This window comes from Copadichromis virginalis, linkage group LG15 (genome assembly GCF_057382275.1).
Source record: "Copadichromis virginalis isolate Kocher_CV1m ecotype Utaka linkage group LG15, C_Virginalis_male_GT1.1, whole genome shotgun sequence".
NCBI lineage: Eukaryota > Metazoa > Chordata > Actinopteri > Cichliformes > Cichlidae > Copadichromis > Copadichromis virginalis.
Window position 1 is genome coordinate 22,381,519 of NC_140632.1, and position 18,096 is coordinate 22,399,614.

The following is an 18,096-nucleotide window of genomic DNA, read 5'->3' on the forward strand; positions in this document are numbered from 1 at the left end:
GTATAATCAAGCATCTTTGACTGCAAAATTATCCATGTACTCTGTATGTGTGTGTGTCTGTGTTTCTCTTACACACACAAACATACAGATAAACAGAGGCTGGGAAAGGCTCGAAGGTTTGATTATGTCATCATGCAGGCTCAGCAGGACAGTGTCAGTAAATCATAACTTTACATGTACCGACATTTCATTTATAATTCATATGATGGTCATGTAGGCGTCAGTTTGGGTTCCGCTTTGCGAGTGTGTCTCTTCACTTGTGCTACACATACTTGGGTTGTGTCTGTGTGTATCTGTGTGCAATGGAAATTAACTGTCACTGATAAGACATGCACCACTTTGTCACGCTACACAACAGACGCCTTTGTGTGTGTTAGGGTTACGGTTTTGTGTGTGTGTGTGTGTGTTTCTGAAAAAGATGTTGCCATGGATTTAACTAATTTGGTTACTGTCGCTTTCCACAATGACTTGACTTTTTAATGTAATATATAAATCAGGCTCTTGATTTCTTGTTTGAATATGGGGATTAGAGAACAAGATTCACACAGCTGTTGAAAGAACATGATGTCTTAATAATCAAGATAAACAAGTCGTGTATGTATGGCAAAAGGGTTTTGAATAAATTCTGACTGAAAAAGTTTCAAATTTTAAAACTTGAATTAAATATGATGTTAAACAAAAAACCTAGAAGGAATTTTTGCTACTTGGTAGCCCTGTTGGTAACACCTTCAGGTTGTTATTTTAATATAAGACTGTAGATCTGAAGGACAACATGGTGCTAAACTTAATAATCACATGGATTTAAAACCTGTGTGGAAAGAATCATGAATCAGATCTGACAACTTCTTAAAGTTTCTAAAGTTTCATGACAGCAGAGCTTAATATATGGCTCAGTCCACGGTGATGCCACGATCAACATTTTGAACAGAGTACTTGAACAGATGCTTCAGAAACCATTATGCTTGCATAGAAATCCGATTGGTATTGGTTGTTCTTGGTTTTGCTGTTTTAAAGTTTTGCTGTAAAGTGTATTTTGGCATAGTGTTGGTTTCTATTCTACAAATGTTGCTGTCTTTCCTGAAGACAACTTCATCCTGGGGTTGGATGTAACCTACCTCCACTTTCTTGGCCTGGCACCAAAGATGATCCTCCTTATACCACTGTGACCTTAGTGGTAATTGTAATTAGAACCTGCAGCAGCTTGAGAACTGATCATTCATGATCAAGACAGTAACAGTCACCTGCACTGACTGGACAGCAGCTGTTACACAGTGCAAGGGAAATAAAATATTTGCAGAAAGAAACATTTAAGAACACCTCTTCAGGGCACACAAGGATGCATGTACATACTTAAACACTAAATGTTTAATGAGGTTATATATTAAAGAAGTGCAACTATAACTTTTCCATATATTTTCATGTAGACATTTTTTTTTCCTCATTCAGAGGTGTTGATCCATTCTAGCCATGAGAAAGAATTGTGGTTTAAAGCACTTCCACATCAGCTGTACTTTTCACACTATGTCCCTGTTTTATTTTCAGTCTGTGGTTTTGTGTTTTTAGCCTGGCCTGCAGCTCCTAACCTTTTCTGAATAGCTAGTGTTGCACTGATCAGGAGGCAGGCAGACACCTCTGTATTGTTAAATGAACACTACGTGTAACATGTTTTTAGGCCAGAAAAAGCAGTACACAACATAGGCAAGTCAAAACCCTTCATGCCTTCATGGGTTACTGCAGTACCACATTATACCTTGATATTACGCTAACTGAGGTGTGCCAGATTAAACAGGATTGCATCTGGAAAATCAGTGGCAACAGGTGTTATGGAGTAATTAATCCAATTATGAAATTTTGGTTCAAATCCTCAGTATGTATGGAGGAAGTCAGGATAGAGGTACAACAATGAGTGTCTACAGCCATGTTTAAAACAAAGTAAAGGCTCTATCTCTGTTTAGGGTTGTATTTTAGCCCATTTTTATTGCCAACTTGTTGCTTTGTGGAATGTAACAGATTGGCAATGGCTTTGTTTTTTCAGCCTGATAATGATGCCAAGCAGCACTGCCAGTGCAGTAAAAGCATACCTGGATAGTTTTTTGTTGTGCGTTTTTTCTTTTGGTCATGGATTGGCCTCCCCAGAGCCCAGACCTCAGCATTACTTAAGTAGTGTTGGATCATCTCAACAGGGAATTGAACAAAAGACAGAAACATCCAAAGAAGAGCTTTGGATGTCCTTCAAGAACCCTGGAGAATGATTTCCAGTGAACGCTTAAAGAAATTACAAGAAAACTCGTCTAGGAGAGTTCAGGCTGTGCTGAAAAACAAAGATGGCCATACTAACTATTGACTTTCAAGCTTTTTTCCTAAAAAATATAAAGAAATGAAGGATGGTTCATGACTTTTGCACAGTACTATATCCTCTGATATCCTGTGTTAAACTTGACTCCTGCCAGCAACCAGCTTATTTTGTGAATGTCAAATTAGCCTGAGTGAAAAAAGGTGTGTGTGTGTGGGAGGGAGGCAAAGGGAGAGAGTGTGTGTGTGAATAGGGCAGTAATTGTCTACTGCCATTTCTGTGAGTGTATATGTGTGTGTGCGTTGGTGCAAAAATTGTAATTCTCACCTTGATGCATGTAAGATTGAGCCATCAATCTAGTTTATAGAGAGCGGAGGGTAAAATGAGGATAAAGAGAGTGGGGGAGAAAGATAACAGAGAGGGAGAGTGAGGGAGAGGAGGGGATACAAACGAAAGAGGAAAGTCAAAAACTAAGAGTCAAAGAGAGTGAGAACAAAGAAGGCTACAAAAAACGAAGAGCCAAACAGCAGCATTGACAGAAAAGTCGCAAAATCACAATATGAGAGAGAATAGAAAAGCTGATGAAGAATAAGAAAGATGGCACAAAAGGAAAGCGTGATGAGAAATGAGAAGAAAAATGAGAAGGAAAAAATAAGAAAAGACAAAAAATGGGATATATTGAGAGGATGTGAGGTAAAGAGAGACAAATGGATCCGCAGAAAGAGCCGACACACACGCACACTTGCACACACAAACAATGAGAACAACAGTGAGCCGACAGGGAGCAAATTAACTGGTTTAAAGCAGACAGAGTACAAGCTGTTTTCACTGTCACCAGTCATTTGTGCTCAATGTGTCATTTCTCCACTCAGTGCCAGTTACAGTCGGCTTCTCCTGTCACTGCCTCTGTGCGAGCACAAGCTAGTATCAGTACTTACACAGCATTGTGCGGTGAGCCATAGTATTTCATGCAAGAAGCCACCTAGCAGAGGACAGCCTTTCACGATGCTCATGTTTGCAAAGTTACAGCGATCATGTCTGGTGTATGTGTGATGATGTACAGTGCTGTGTGGACACAGCACAGTTTTACCGTGGAATAAATGTTGATTGAGCTGGAATATTATTATTATTTCTGTAACTCTACAACAGAAACTGAGTGCTGTGAAAACTGCTTACTGACTGGTTTGTGAAGTCCTCCATTGAAGCCTCAGCTTGATCACTTTGGCTGTTGCCGTCTTGTTCTTTTGAAATGAGATGCAATAAGTGAGGGTTGGCTCCATTGTCAGGTAGCTGTAGACTAAATCATTCTTCTAGTTCATCGATGTTACTCTTAGTAGACTGAATATGTTGTACTGGGGGGAAATTGTAAATTAGTATTTGAGACCAAAATACATGCGTTGTGAATTTTTCTTCTGAGATCATAAATCAACCCGAATTCTCCCCCTACCAGGTCCACACTAGACAAAACACCGCAGAGAACCAGTCTCTGCCCACACACACAACCCCCCCCCCCACAACCCCCCCCCCCCCCAACATCTCAGGACCCATACACATAACAAGCATAATCCCCAAAAAACAACAACGACCACAACCCCTCCCCCCCACCCCGCAACCAAACAAACAAACAAAAACAAAGCAAAAACAGAGAAAACAAAAGCAGTTATTATAGTTAGTTATAGTTATAATGTTATGGTTATAATGTTATTTTGTTGTCAATTTTTTTATTTGGTTTTTTTTTTTTATGTAAAAGTGTTTTCGGAAATGTTAATTTTTTGTTGATGTTGTAAATGTGATTTGCACTTCACAGCCACCGTAGTACGGACATTTGATGTAAAAATCTGCCAAACATGTGGAGCTACATGCTGTGGTGACCTGTTATGAATAAGGGGGCATTTGAAAGGAGCTTCTTTTTCTTTTCCTTTTTCTTTGCCAAAGTGTCTGTCTTGTGTTGACACAAAACCTTTCTATTGATTGAATGATGTGCCTTTTGATGAGTTAATGATTCGTAGTTCGTAGGTTAAGTGGATTAATAAACAAAACAAGAAGCAGACCTTCAGAAAGCCATGAGAACTGTTGTTAAAGAGCATTTAAAAATACAATAGTCTGGCTCCTTGGAAGTTAAATCTAATGAAATGAGGGTCAAGACTTGCACACAGCAAACAGCACAATTTCCATGCATTTCTCTGTTACATAGCCAGCGTGCCATGTAACCTGCAGAGACTGAAAAGAGACTTTAAAATCTTGTCAAGTCTCAAGTCTGCAAAGTCTCATTTCACTAACCCTCTAAGACCTGAGGTGCATTTGTAACTTCAGAACTGAAGCAAATTCCGGCGCTTCACTCTGAAACTCGTGTTGCTTCAAAGCTGTCAGCTGTGAGGCCCAGACAGGAGAGTCTGCCGACTGCTGTACGTATTGCTGCGGTTGTCATCATCACCATTGCACTTTTCAAGCCGTTGCTGTTGTCACAGTTGTTGTTGTTGCTGGGGCTAATAGCAGATATATCCTCTCCATTAGCAGTTAATCTCCTTGCCAAGGGAGTGAAGAAAGCAATATTACCAGCGGGATTTAAACGAGCACTCCTATCATCTTTTTCCTCTTCCACCTTCTTCCAAACTCCCCTCTAAAAATGTAAAATTTTCATTCCTGCTCGGCAACAATGACACACACTCTCTCTCTCTCCCACACACTCACACAAACGTACACACACAATATTGCTTATTCCCCGGCTGACCCTTCTGCTTGGGGCCAATAAAGAAAGGGATTAGATTGAGAGCTCAGTGCACACAACAAACACACGCAGCTGCTGTCAAGACATTTAATAATGAATCTGTGTTGTTGTGATTTTGTCCTTGGATTTTTTTTTCAGCAAAGCCAGACTTCTATGTTATTAATTTTTATTACTTCTCCCGTTTGTTGTTTGATAACTGCAGCACCGTGTTTATGTCTGTGAGCATGTCGCTGCTCTTTCAACATCAATTTTAATTTCATTTTGTTGAAATACCAAAAATAATATTTCTTTGAACCACACTTGATGAAAACCAAAGGTGAACTGGAGAAAGGAAAGTATCTGTGTCTCTGCATGTGTGTCTTTGTGTGAGAGAAAAATAAAATAGAGAGGAGGTGACAGAGAAGAATAGAGGGAAAGAAGAATCACATTTTGTATTTTGTCTCTTCTCTTAAGTTTGTTTTTATTCATGGCTTTTGCACAGGGTGAATTATTGCTGTGCTTCCAGACGTCTGGCTCTGCAGTGTTTGCTAAGCATCCAAAACAACGTATTCACACTCCCAGGAATTTAGATTCACCAGCGAAAGTGGGTTTTGTGGGAGAAGGTGAGGAATTTTGAACAGCTGTGATTGGATAAATGGTTTCCAGGACTGTTGTCCACTGGGATATCTGGACAGATTAGGGACAGACAGAGAGGGAGCACAGTCTATCATTGACAGCTACTGCACCTGAATTGTAGATGGAGATGGTGTTATTGTAGAGTAGAAAGTGTGTGACAGTTTTCTTTGCATTCACAAATTAGAAATGGTCTTAATACTGAATACATTTACCAGCAGTGTACAGGAACAGGCCACCCTGTACACTGTTCTTTACCACCAAAGTAAAATCAAGAAACTGGTTCTTTCATAACTATTAAAACTCTTTTCTTGACTTTAGCAGCTTTTTCTCCAAAACGGTTGAATAGAACATATATGAACACACAATTAAGCAATCTGACAATCACTAAAATTAATTGGAAGATAGTATAAAAACAATGAAATGCAGTCATTGAAAATGACTAAAGAATGCTTATTTATGGAGTGGGACTGTGGTGAATCAGAATCAGAATTAGAATACTTTATTGATCCCTAGGAGAAATTTTTTTTCGTTACAGTGCTCCATTATAAACAAACATTAACAGAGACAGACAATACACTAACTAAGAATAGCACAATATATGCAGGCATATATATACATAAAAGTCACTTATTAATAAATAGCTGAAAAAGAGCATGTGCAAGAAGGGTGTAGCTGTTGCAGTAAACAGTGTGTTAAGTGGATGCGTTGTACAGGGAGATGGCCACAGGCAGGAAAGATTTCCTGTGTCGTTCAGTGGTGCTTTTCGGTAATCTCAGTCTCTCACTGAACGTGCTCCTGTGACTGACCAGCATGTCATGGAGTGGGTGGGAGGTGTTATCCAACATTGTCCTTATCTTGGACAACATCCGCCTCCATCCCCACAACATTACTGGCCTTAAGAATCAGTTTATCGAGTCTGTTGGCATCTGCGACCCTCAGCCTGCTCCCCCAGCATGCAACAGCATAGAGGATCGCACTGGCCACAACAGACTCGTAGAAAATCCTGAGCATTTTCTGTCAGATGTTGAAGGACCTCAGCCGCCTCAAAAAATAGAGATGACTCTGGCCCTTCCTGTAAAGTGCTGTGGTGTTTGTAGCCCAGTCCAGTTTATTGTCAATGTGTACTCCAAGGTATTTATAGTTCTCCACAATGTCAACACTGACCCCCTGAATTGAAAGAGGGGTCAAGTGTTTCCTGGTCTTCCTGGAGTCCACTATCAATTCCTTGGTCTTTGCCACGTTGAGCTGCAGATGATTCTGCTCACATCACGTGACCAAGGAGTCGACCACAGCCCGGTACTCTGTCTCATCATCCTTGCTGATGCATCCAACTACCGTGGAGTCATCAGAAAACATCTGAAGATGGCAGGTCTCTGTGCAGTGGCTGAAGTCTGTGGTGTAGAAGGTGAAGAGGAAGGGGGAGAGGACAGTCCCCTGTGGTGCCCCTGTGTTGCTGATTACCTTGTCAGACACACACTGTGGGAGACGTACATATTGTGGTCTTCCTGTCAGGTAATCAACAATCCAGGACACCAGAGAAGCATCCACCTGCATCGCTGCTAACTTATCACCCAGGAGGGTCGGCCTGATGGTATTGAAAGCACTAGAAAAGTCAAAAAACATGACCCTCACAGTGCTCGCCAGCTGGTCCAGATGGGTGTAGACACGATTGAGCAGGTAGATGATGGCGTCCTCTGTTCCGAGACGAGGCTGATAAGCAAATTGAAGGGGATCCAGATGTGGTCTGACAATGGGTCGCAGCTGGTCCAGGATGAGCCTTTCCAGGGTCTTCATGATGTGGGAGGTCAATGCCAGTGAAGTTGTTAGCACTGCTTGATCATAGGTGAAATTGTGAGCATGAATGATTGTCTCTTGTTATTAGTAGTCCTGTGATCAATCTTGACACACTGGGTAAAGACAATCAGTCAAACAGAAAACCGGTTAAAACTCTGTCATGTTAACATCTACAAATACTGCTACCTTCTCTGAGCTTGAGCTCATTTAGGATGACTGTGATAAAATGGAAAAATGTCCTGTGATCACACAAAGTTTTATTCGTTATCAGTCCACGTTTGGTAAACCAACATCTGTGATGGTTTGGGAATGTAGAAGTGCACTGGCATGGGAAACTTGCACATCTGTAACGCTCTGTTAATGCTCACTGATATATCCAGGGCCTGGAGCGACAGATACCGCCCATATGAAGTTTGTATCAGGGACAAAAATGCCTAACCATGTTCTGCATGTTCTCCAACAGGATGGTGGAGTAGTAAGAGTTTCAGTGCTAAACTCACCTGTGTCCAGACTCGTTAACTGTTACAGACGTGTAGCCCATCATGAAACACATGAAAACCTGCTGAGTACTTGAAATTCTGTTTCCGTGTTGCTTTCCAAACTACAGCAGCTGGTCTCAGTAGTTCACAAACGCAGTGTAGTCAAAATAAAATGTCATGCAACACTGTGGGAAACAAGCAGAAACATGCAGCAGGCTCATTCATATATTTAAAATATTATCTGTCTTACCATGTAATATATTGACTTTGGTTTATATTGGCAAGTTTAATACAGTTTTGGTGATTTACACGACAGTAAATAGCGTTATTTACATTTTAAAGCTGTTTTGGAAACAGGATTGTTAGCAGTAGTATATCCTTAACCATTCATAAATCCCTTTGAGGACATACACTGATCTGGCATAACATTATGACCACTGACAGGTGAAGTGAAGAACACTGATTATCTCTTCACAATGGCACCTGGTAATGGGTGAGGTATATTAGCGAGCAAGTGAACATTTTTCCTCAAATTTGATGTGTTAGAAGCAGGAAAAATAGGTAAACATGAGGATTACACAGAGCATCCCAGTTTGTTGTGTAGGGTCTGCACAGCTACAGACCAGACAGTGTGCCCATGCTGACCCCTGTCCACCCCTGAAAGTGCCAGTAGTTGGCACATGAAGAGCAGAACTGGACCATGGAGCAAATGAAGAAGGTGGCCTAGTGTAATGAATGATGTATTAATTTTACATCACGTGGATACCTGGGAACATCTCACACCTGGATACACTGTAGGAAGAAGGCAGATTAATATTAGCTGGGAAACATTGGGTCCTGTCATTCATGTGGATGCTACTTTGACACAAACCACTTTCCTAAGCATTATTGCAGACCATGTCTCATTGGAACAATATTCCCTGATGGCTGTGGTCTCTTTCAGCAGGACAACACACCCTGCCACAAAACAAAAATGTTTCAGGAGTTGTTTGAGGAGCACAATGATGAGTTTGAGGTGCTGACAACCTCCAAATTCCACATATTTCAGCCCAATCGAGCATCTGTGGGATATGCTGGACAAACAAGTGTGATACTAGTGCAACTAGTAACTAACTGACAGTATTCCAGTTGTTTCTGAATATATGTCAGGGTTATTTTGAAGAGTATTATGGTGTGTATGTTTATGCATAAATCTCCATGCTGAGGCTTCTCATATGTGTGTGAAGGGTAAAATGTGCATCTGTACAAGGTAATGTTTAAATTACATTCCATCTGTCACCTCATACATATGCATGCTGAAATACACACACGCATGCAAAAGATTGGCCTTGGCTGTTTTTCTTTACAGTTTTGAGCTCGGTTGAACAGACACGGAAAGCCTTGCAGGGCTGCGAAGAAAAATGCTTTAAATTCAAGGCAAATTTTTGATGTAGACACCTACAAATGCATTTTCTCTCTCTCTGTTTATCTCTTCCTCTCTCTACCACTCTCCTTTTTTCTCCTATGCTTTATGGTGGATGCATTTATCCCTGGTTCTTTTGGTGTGCCATGAATATGCAATGTGATCCTCTCTCGATCCCTGTGGGGACACTCTGCCTCATCTCAGCCCTACTGCCTACGCGGGGATGCCGGCGGTCAGAAATTGGGTTTTTGCTTGAGAGTAGCCACAATCTGGACCACGTACAGTTTCTGAAAGTTGCCAAACAGCGCTTCAGCTGTGACTCTTAAGGTTTGAATGAGAATAAATGTGTGTGTTTGGCTCTGAGGGCATCATACAGGAAGTTTTTTTTTTTTAAGTTTTTTTTAAAAAAGTTTGGAAAACCAACTATAGTAAGTAAGTAACAGTATGTTACTAGATTTTGACTATACAGTATGTTTGTGTCCAGTCATGTGATTATACATAATTTATGTTTGGTTGATAATAAAGTCCTGTCCAGTTGTGTTGTAGGTTTTTGTTTTTTTTAATATATATTTATATATAAAAAGCAAGTTCCTGTGCTCCAATGACTTACTCAATCATTGTTAGATTTCTTGTTCAGTATTTGGGTTTTGAGATAACTTCAGGGATATATGTCTACACATTTGTGTGTGTGCGCATTCTCAAGCAATATATCGCTTTGTTGCTGTGTTTGACTGACTGGAAGTGCAAAACCTGAAAATAGATAAGACTGCAGGATTTGTTCTTGTACCTGTAGAACTCTTGACAATCTAATGCCTCTTTTTTGCACGTACCTTTTGCTTACTTCTGTAGGTTTTCCATTAGGTGGTAGCACTTTGCCCCAGGTATTTATTTTAGTACAAATTTGTCCAGAGTTCCAAGTGATCTGAGTCACAAATGTGATGTCAACAGACTGTATGTCACTGATTGGCCAGTCAGATATGTCGATGGAGGATGTCGAAGCAGATGTACTTCGACATCCTCCATTGTTGTGTTTTGTTTGTGTTGCATACAAATGATGTCTCTGACTTTTGTAGGTATTGCTATAATGTCCATGCCCACATTGAGGTGATACTCATTTATAATGGAAAACAAACAAAATCCAGTGGAGTGGAGTCGAGTTGAGCCAAGTAGGTGCAGAAGAGGCATAAGAGGCTTTTGAAAAAGGGCATTGCCTTGAGAAGTTATTGTTGTAAAAATGTTCCTAGTTGTCATGGCCGTGTTATATTTCCCAAATAGAAATGAAAGCTCGACTCAAATGTGGCCAATATCTGCAGTTTTCAGTGGGCCACATTTCGCCTTGATGGTGTTGACTCACAGTTAATTTGACTTCCTTATCTCAGCCAGTGGTTTGTGTTATGTTAGCCAGATGTGTCAGGCATGCTGTGACATTTGGGCCACATGAGACACACTTAACATTTGCAATAACTTGATGTCAACTACTTGTCTGTTGTAACTGAGGGACATGAGTCCAAAGGCATTTGCCATTATGTTCAACAAAAAAGGATAAAATTTCATATTTCATGCCCTTAATGGTTTTATTTTCCTACTGCTTTCATACTTAGTTTCAAGTATACATCAAATAATTGCATTTAGATTAGGCAGTAAAATTGAGTTGTTTTGGTTTTTTTGGGGGGGTGTACAGAGAGTAATATCTTTATTTAAATTTGAATTTGGTGAATTGTGAATTTAATCCAATTCAGGGTCACAGGTGGACTAGAGCCTGTCCCAACTCCCATAGAGAAGGAGGCTCTGTAGCATCTTATTATTATAATATAACAGGGACAGATGCATAAAACAGTGTGTACATTAATGACTAAAACTAAAGTGCTACACACAAAGCATGAAAGTGCAAAAGCATTGTTTTAGTCAGCTTTTTTAAATTCATACATATACATGATGATTATAGCTCCTGATCAGGATGACATTTCACAGAAGTGCATGAGCCTCTCTTACACTTCCATATTTAGCTATTTATTGAGCCTCCCTCAATCACCATTTGCATATAAAATTGCAGGTTATTTGAAATAGAGAAAGATATACAGACAATAGCATAAAAAAACGTGAAGGAAACATCGTTTGTTGGTCTCAGAGTCACAAACAAAAGAAAAACTACTGAAGCAGAAAGCCAAACAAACACAAAAAGAGATCAGTTGTGAAGTTCAGAGCAAAGGACTCCGGCTGAGGTAATGAATAAATAAATAAATATATATTTGGACTACAAACAATTCACACAATGAAAGCAGACCATTACATATGGTGGCAGTGATTTAAAGTATCCACCCTGAGCCACACATAATAATAATATTAACCACAAAAACAGGCCTGTTTAGAATTTGTACATTTGTATACAATAGATTATTTGGAATGAAGACTGTGTTAGTAAATTCACTTATTATGGTATGTAGGTGTGCTTTCTAAACAGACACACGAATAATGTTAATAAAAAATGGCAAAAAACCCAAAACATTTAAACCAAAAAAGAAATAAATGTATGTTTTATTTTGTGTCTTGATTTATTTTTTAATCTCCACTCTGTCTGGTTTGATTTGTCGTAGAAGATTTTTATGGATGATCTGAAGAATGCCTGCACATTTATGACAGATTCTTCCTGTATAAATACCAGTTTATATGCTGGAGAAGGCTTTTTTTTTTGCTTTTGTTGTTGGCTTTGCTGTTCAGCTTTCAGTTCACTACCACACAAGCACAAATGTCCTTATTTCATTTTTAAAAATAAAAACGAAATAAAAACTTGGCTCCTGTGGTCAAAAGCAGAGAAAAGCAGGGCTACAAAAAATGTTCAGAGACAACAAAACTAATAATGTTGCAGAGGTGTGTGTATCTGTGTGTATATCTGGCTGTATGTGTCTGTGCGTGTGTGGCTGTATTTGTATGTGTGTTGGGGTCATAGACAGAGATGTATGAGCTGGAACAGAAAACAATGTAGAAACCAAACAAGCACCACTGCTGCAGGGAGAGATCTATACACACCCTTAATTGATGACTGAGCAGTGTGTGTATGTGTGCATCCACTTCAGTCCCTGTGGGTGAGACAGCGTTGATAGAAGAACAGAGAGAGAAAGAGGAGGTGTTTGTATCGGTGTGTGCGTGTATTTCTGTGTGTGTGTGTAGTATCGACGTAGCTGTGCTCTCCCCAGACCTGAGCTCAATAAGCCCTGACTTCAAACAAACAGCAACCACTTTACACAGTAGGAGAGGTGGAAGGAAAAGGGAGTAGGTAAAAATAAATGAAGGCCAGAGAGAGAAGAGGAAGAATAAGGAGAGGAGTCAGGCAGTGTGGAATAACAAAGGAGAAGCACTAATGATGAAGAAACTTCAGAAGCTGACAGTAAAGGAGAAAGAAGGGGAGAAGGAACAGCTGGGAATATCAGAATAGGTGTGAACAGAGGGAGGATGACAAGAGGGAGCAAAGGAGAAAAAACATGAATGGAAAATGAGGAAACATGAAAATAGACGAGACATTTCTTTTTAGGAATGACTATAATGATTTAGCCCAGATAGCTTCTCTACGATGAACAGAACAAAGTTAAGAATCTTCATGCTGTGTAAGTGAAAACAGACAAAAAGAGAGGGGGGGAAATGCACTAGTTTGCGGATTAGCCTCTGTGGCTGCTGGGTTTTGATTGGTATCACTTGGAAGTTCCCAGTGGACTTTTTTTGACCACTAGTAGTGCTTTCGAACACTGCTTTGATGGGTTGCAGTATTTTATTCATGCACACTGCTACACCAGTGATGGCTTGAGCAGCTCGCTCTGATCCCCGGAGCGTCAATTAGTGCCGTTTTCTCAAAGCCAGTGGTGTGGCTCGTTTGCGCCTAAGGTGTCCTCTGGAGCCCGTGCCCTCACACACTGGGTTATTCGAATTAGTCAGACAAGTCTGTTTCTCTCACCCCATCATTTTTCAATATGCAGAGTTACTACAGAGGGTGATGTTACCCAAAACACAACTTACTTTGCTCAGTGTTTTAACCTCACCAGCAAACAGAAAGCAAACACACAAGCAGAAACCTGTCAAACATGTGATGTATCCCGTCAGCATCACCCCAAACTTCCAACATGGATTTTAAAGGACTGTTAACTGGATACCAGCAAACATATTACTCATAGACTTACTTTTGCAGGAACAGTCAGGAAAGAATGAGACTACAATCTGTAGTAAAAATACAATATTGTGCATAAAAATATTAAACGATTCAAAATTATGGTATCTTATAATAATTCTTCTGACTGCTCATTTAGGAATCACCACAGTGGATCATCTGCCTCCTTCTCACCCTATCTCTTGCATCCTCCTCTGTTGCTCCAACCCTCCTTCACTGCATCCATGAGTAAAAAATGTAAAATTTGGGTATGCGATTTTATTACTATATTGAAGTAATACAAAGATGATGACAAAAAAAAAGATGTCAGAACTGCTTGATTAAGGCAAAAATCATAACCATGATTCTTTAGGTCATGTTTTGACATGGCCTGTCGCCGCTGGCTGTAGCATTCACCTTTGGAGACCTGTGAGTGCAAACCCGGGCAATGAGTGTCCTGGCAGTCTGCAGAAGTGCATGCACTAGGGCTGGGCCATATCATACCGTTCACGGTTATTACCGTGGTTTTTTTTGGAAAATACGGCACACTTAAAAGCGATCCTTTGATTTTTCTGAAAATCGACAGTGCCCCTTATAATCCCGTGTGCCTTATGTTTGAATTCTGGTTGTGTTTACTGACCTCGAAATGATTTTATGTCGTACACGGCGCTCGAAAATCTGTCAAATGTTTTAGTACGACTTTGCTAAGATACAAACCCGCACAGCTTGATGGATTGTCGGAGCATTACGGCTATCGTAGGCAGGAGCCTCGCAGAGTGATATGTACTGTGCTTGAACATAATATTACCGTATTGTGTGTGTATAACCTCTTTTTAAGTTTTGTGGATATTATGCATGGTTATGCTGAGGATATGTTGGCCAATTTCCACTGGAAATGCCTTTTTGGTTAAACTGTCAGCAAGGAATTTGCATTTGCACTGTTACATTTTTATATAACTTTAATGCACATAAAAACAGCTGCTTGTTTAAGTGAAAATACATTGATGAGGTTTTTTTTTCACTAATAACGTTGTGGAGTTGTAAAGTATTTTGTCTAGTGTCAATTATATCGTCAGTTATATTGTTATCACAAATTTTCAAATGTATATCGTGATAAATATTTTTGGTCATATCGCCCTGCTCTAGCATGCACACCTGCACAGAACTGCAGAGAGAGTAACGGGATGTTTTCTATGATTCACCTAAGGCAACCTTCTCATGACTTTTCCTTCTTCTTGTTCTTGTGTAGTCGTGGCTGGAACTAAACAGTGAGTAGATCAGGGCTTTTAGAAAGTGGTGAAAGAGTGCTGAAGCAAAGAAAAGGTCACACTAGATTTATTACACAAAACAAAACATAATTGCAAAAGAACCAGTTGCAGCACAGCAACTGTTTTATATCATATATCTTGTTTTCAGAATTATTGGAAGCAAAAATTGTAATCAAAAATGAAGCCTAGCATCATTATTCATCAAAAGCCCAATCGGCTTTGTCAGATTTGGTCTATGTTGGATCCACAAGGTACAGAACTGCCTGAAAAAGCAAGAAGGAAGTTGCTAGCATTAAAAAATGGGGGTATTAGCAGGCTACTGAACAGCTGCAGGCAGCTTGTTTAATAGGAGCATACTGCCAATAATAGGAGGGCCGATGGCCATCCTAAAAAAAGAAGCTACAACCCCCCCCCCCCCCCCCCCCCCCCCACAAAAAAAAAACACTACATAGAACCTGGCACTGAAAAACAGACTATCAAGTGATTCTGATTTGCACTGGGGACACTGGTGTTTTAGTGACCAGTGAAAGACCTGGCGTGTACTCAACCTCAATGGCCAGTATCTAAGAAGAAAGCCATTTTGCCAGAGAGTGTGAAAAGAAGCCTGATTGAAACTGGCAGCATATTCTTTAGTCAGTTAAAACCAAAATAAAATTGTCTGCACCAGTACTGCCACAGTGATTTTGGAGTGCCAACTGTAATGGCCAAATACCGAATAAAAAGATGACTCTCAAGAATCTTGGCAAGAGATGAATATTCCAGCATGTCAATGATCCCAATACACTGCAAAATTGTGGAAGACATTTTGAAAGAGAAAGTGAAAACGAATGCCCAACTGGAATCATGTGAGGGGACATGAAGCAGCAGAGTGATGAAGAGGTTAGCGCTGTCATCTCACAGCACAAAGGTTCTGAATTCAAACTTTCTTCTTCGCTCAGTTCCTGCATGGGTTTTCTCCAGGTATTCCAGCTTCCTCCTACAGTCCAGTGACATGCTTGTTGCTTGTTAGGTTAACTCAGTGGTTCCCAAACTGTTTTTGTCCATTATGGTAGCAGTGTCCAAGCGTTCTTTTTTTCTTTTCTTTCTTTTTTTTGCCCCCCCTGCAATGGCTCTGCGCCCCCCCCCAGGGGGCGGGCCTCACACTATGGGAACCTCTGGGTTAACTGGTGAATCTCAATTAGGCGTAGTTGTGAATGGTTCAGCCTCACCGTGACCCTAGATTGGATGAGTAGCCTATAAAACCACCTCAGTAAAGAGCACCTTATAAGATTTATCCATGAAAGCCACCAAAAAAAACATGCAGATGATTGCAGAGCATTGGTATTCAGAAAGGTCAATGGAAGGAAATACACATCTTTTTATTTAGTATTTTATTTTTGAAAATAACAGGTTTCATTCTTTTTGGACCCTCAGCCGGTTGTGGCAGATGGCTGAGGTTTAATCCTGTGAAAGGGGAGTTTTTCCTTCCCACTGTTGCCAAGTGCTTGCTCATAGGGGGTTATCTATTTGTTGGGGTTTCTCTGTATTATTGTAGTCTTTACCTTACAATACAAAGTGCCTTGAGGCAATGTTTGTTGTGATTTGGTGCTTTATAAATCAAATTTAACTGAATTAAAAAAACAAGTAAAGCAACGCAGATTTAGCAACACTTCCTTTGCTTGCCCGCAAAATGCCGCTGCTCATCCTCACCCTGGCCTCCCTCCATAGACACTCCATAGGAACCACTTTAAGATTTTAAGATTGGTTTTAAATCTTTTAATTGATCAGCACCACCTTATATAGCTGAGCTGTGGATTCCATACATCATCCCGAGGTTGCTGCTCCTAGTAGTCCCAAAAACTGGACCGAAAGCCACCAGAGGTGATCGATCATTTTCTGCTAAAGCCCGCAAACTCTGGGATAAACTCTCTGTCGATGTTAGGATGCTCCACTCATTACCTGTTAATAAAACACATTTCAAAACAATTTTTTACTGGGATCTTACCTGGTATTTATTGTAATTTTTCTTGTTTGCTTGTTTTGCTGTGTGGAGTTTTGGTGCTCTGTTGTATTTAAAAAAGTGTTCGCTACATAAAATTGGATTGGACTTGATCACAGCTCAGTGATATGACCAGAGATTTTGTTTATAGAAACCATCAATTATAAAAAGTATATTTAAAACCGTTGATGTAAAAGATTTAGATCCTGAATAAGTTTCCTACTTGTGAGATCACTGCCTCTCTATATTTCTTGTACTTGCATACATTTTCAGAAATTAATTACGATTACCAACAGATAAAAACTCCTATTTCTCTAGATCAATCATTAATAATCTTGTTATCTCAAAACAGCAAAATCTGTCAGTGCTGCTTTGGAGTTTTATCTATAATAGAAACTTTCTGCCTCTTCCATTCTCATCAAAGCAGAGTGTGAAGAGTTGTTCAGTCATTTCCACTGACTGTGCATGAGCTGCTTTGGTTTCCCTTCAGTGAGCTGGACTTTAAAGAGCGACGCCACCCCGAGTCCTTCTGAAGTTGATCTGAAGATCTAAAGTCACAATCTTACAAAAGAGTTTGCAGTTTCATGAGATAACAAGATGGTTAGTCGTGACCTGAAGATAACAAAACTTTGGTACCTCATCGCAGCATGAAAACTAATTGGCAAACTTTAGATAACAGGATTATAAAAAAAGAGTCTATGTAAATGAGGCCTGTTTCGCTGTGAGTTGTGCACCCTTTTTTTCAAACATGGGTGTTTTGTGCAGCATCTGACCTGTCTTGGCTGTAACTAATCCAACACTTTTATGTTTCCTTTTTGGTTTCTTTTATTTGTTTACGCTGCATAATCTGTCTTCTGGATGCTTATCTCTGTGTCTTTTGAAGCGGGGGTTTTACTGTCAGCCTGCGCTGCATAGCACTTAATCTGCAGCTGAAAATCCATATTCATATGTTTGTTGTATTCCTGCAGATTTTGTGCCATTTATACATGACCGTGGCTCCAAATTGAATTCAGCATCTCCAACACATTGTCCCTGTGTTATTTTATCCTAACATTATTTTGCTAGAAGGCTGTATTTTTTACATTGTCATTATTGAGATGGCAACCACATAATGTCATAGGATCATGCACAGAAACACAAAAGGAGGGGGAAATGGTTGCGTCTGTTATAAGTAATGCTCAGCACCCTTTCTGCCTTCTCCTACCCGTATAACCCGAGCGAGATAATTTTCAAATTGGATGACATGAAGGATTATATTCTCCTTCCTTTTATGTAATAATGTCACCGATAACTGCCAATGCTATGAGTTTAATTTGCCTTTACAGAAGCAAACAGATATTTTAAATAGAAACGCAGAATAATGGAGACATTACTTGTTTGGCTTCTTGTTTAGAGTTCTTACAA

The 18,096-nt window shown here is 40.0% G+C and overlaps 1 protein-coding gene across 2 annotated transcripts in view; it reads left to right on the forward strand.

Moving 5' to 3' along the window:
- The window catches only part of galnt14 (UDP-N-acetyl-alpha-D-galactosamine:polypeptide N-acetylgalactosaminyltransferase 14 (GalNAc-T14)), a 237,701-nt gene that overhangs the window by 14,198 nt on the left and 205,407 nt on the right, over positions 1-18,096 (forward strand). The gene's annotated exons all lie outside the window — the stretch shown is intronic.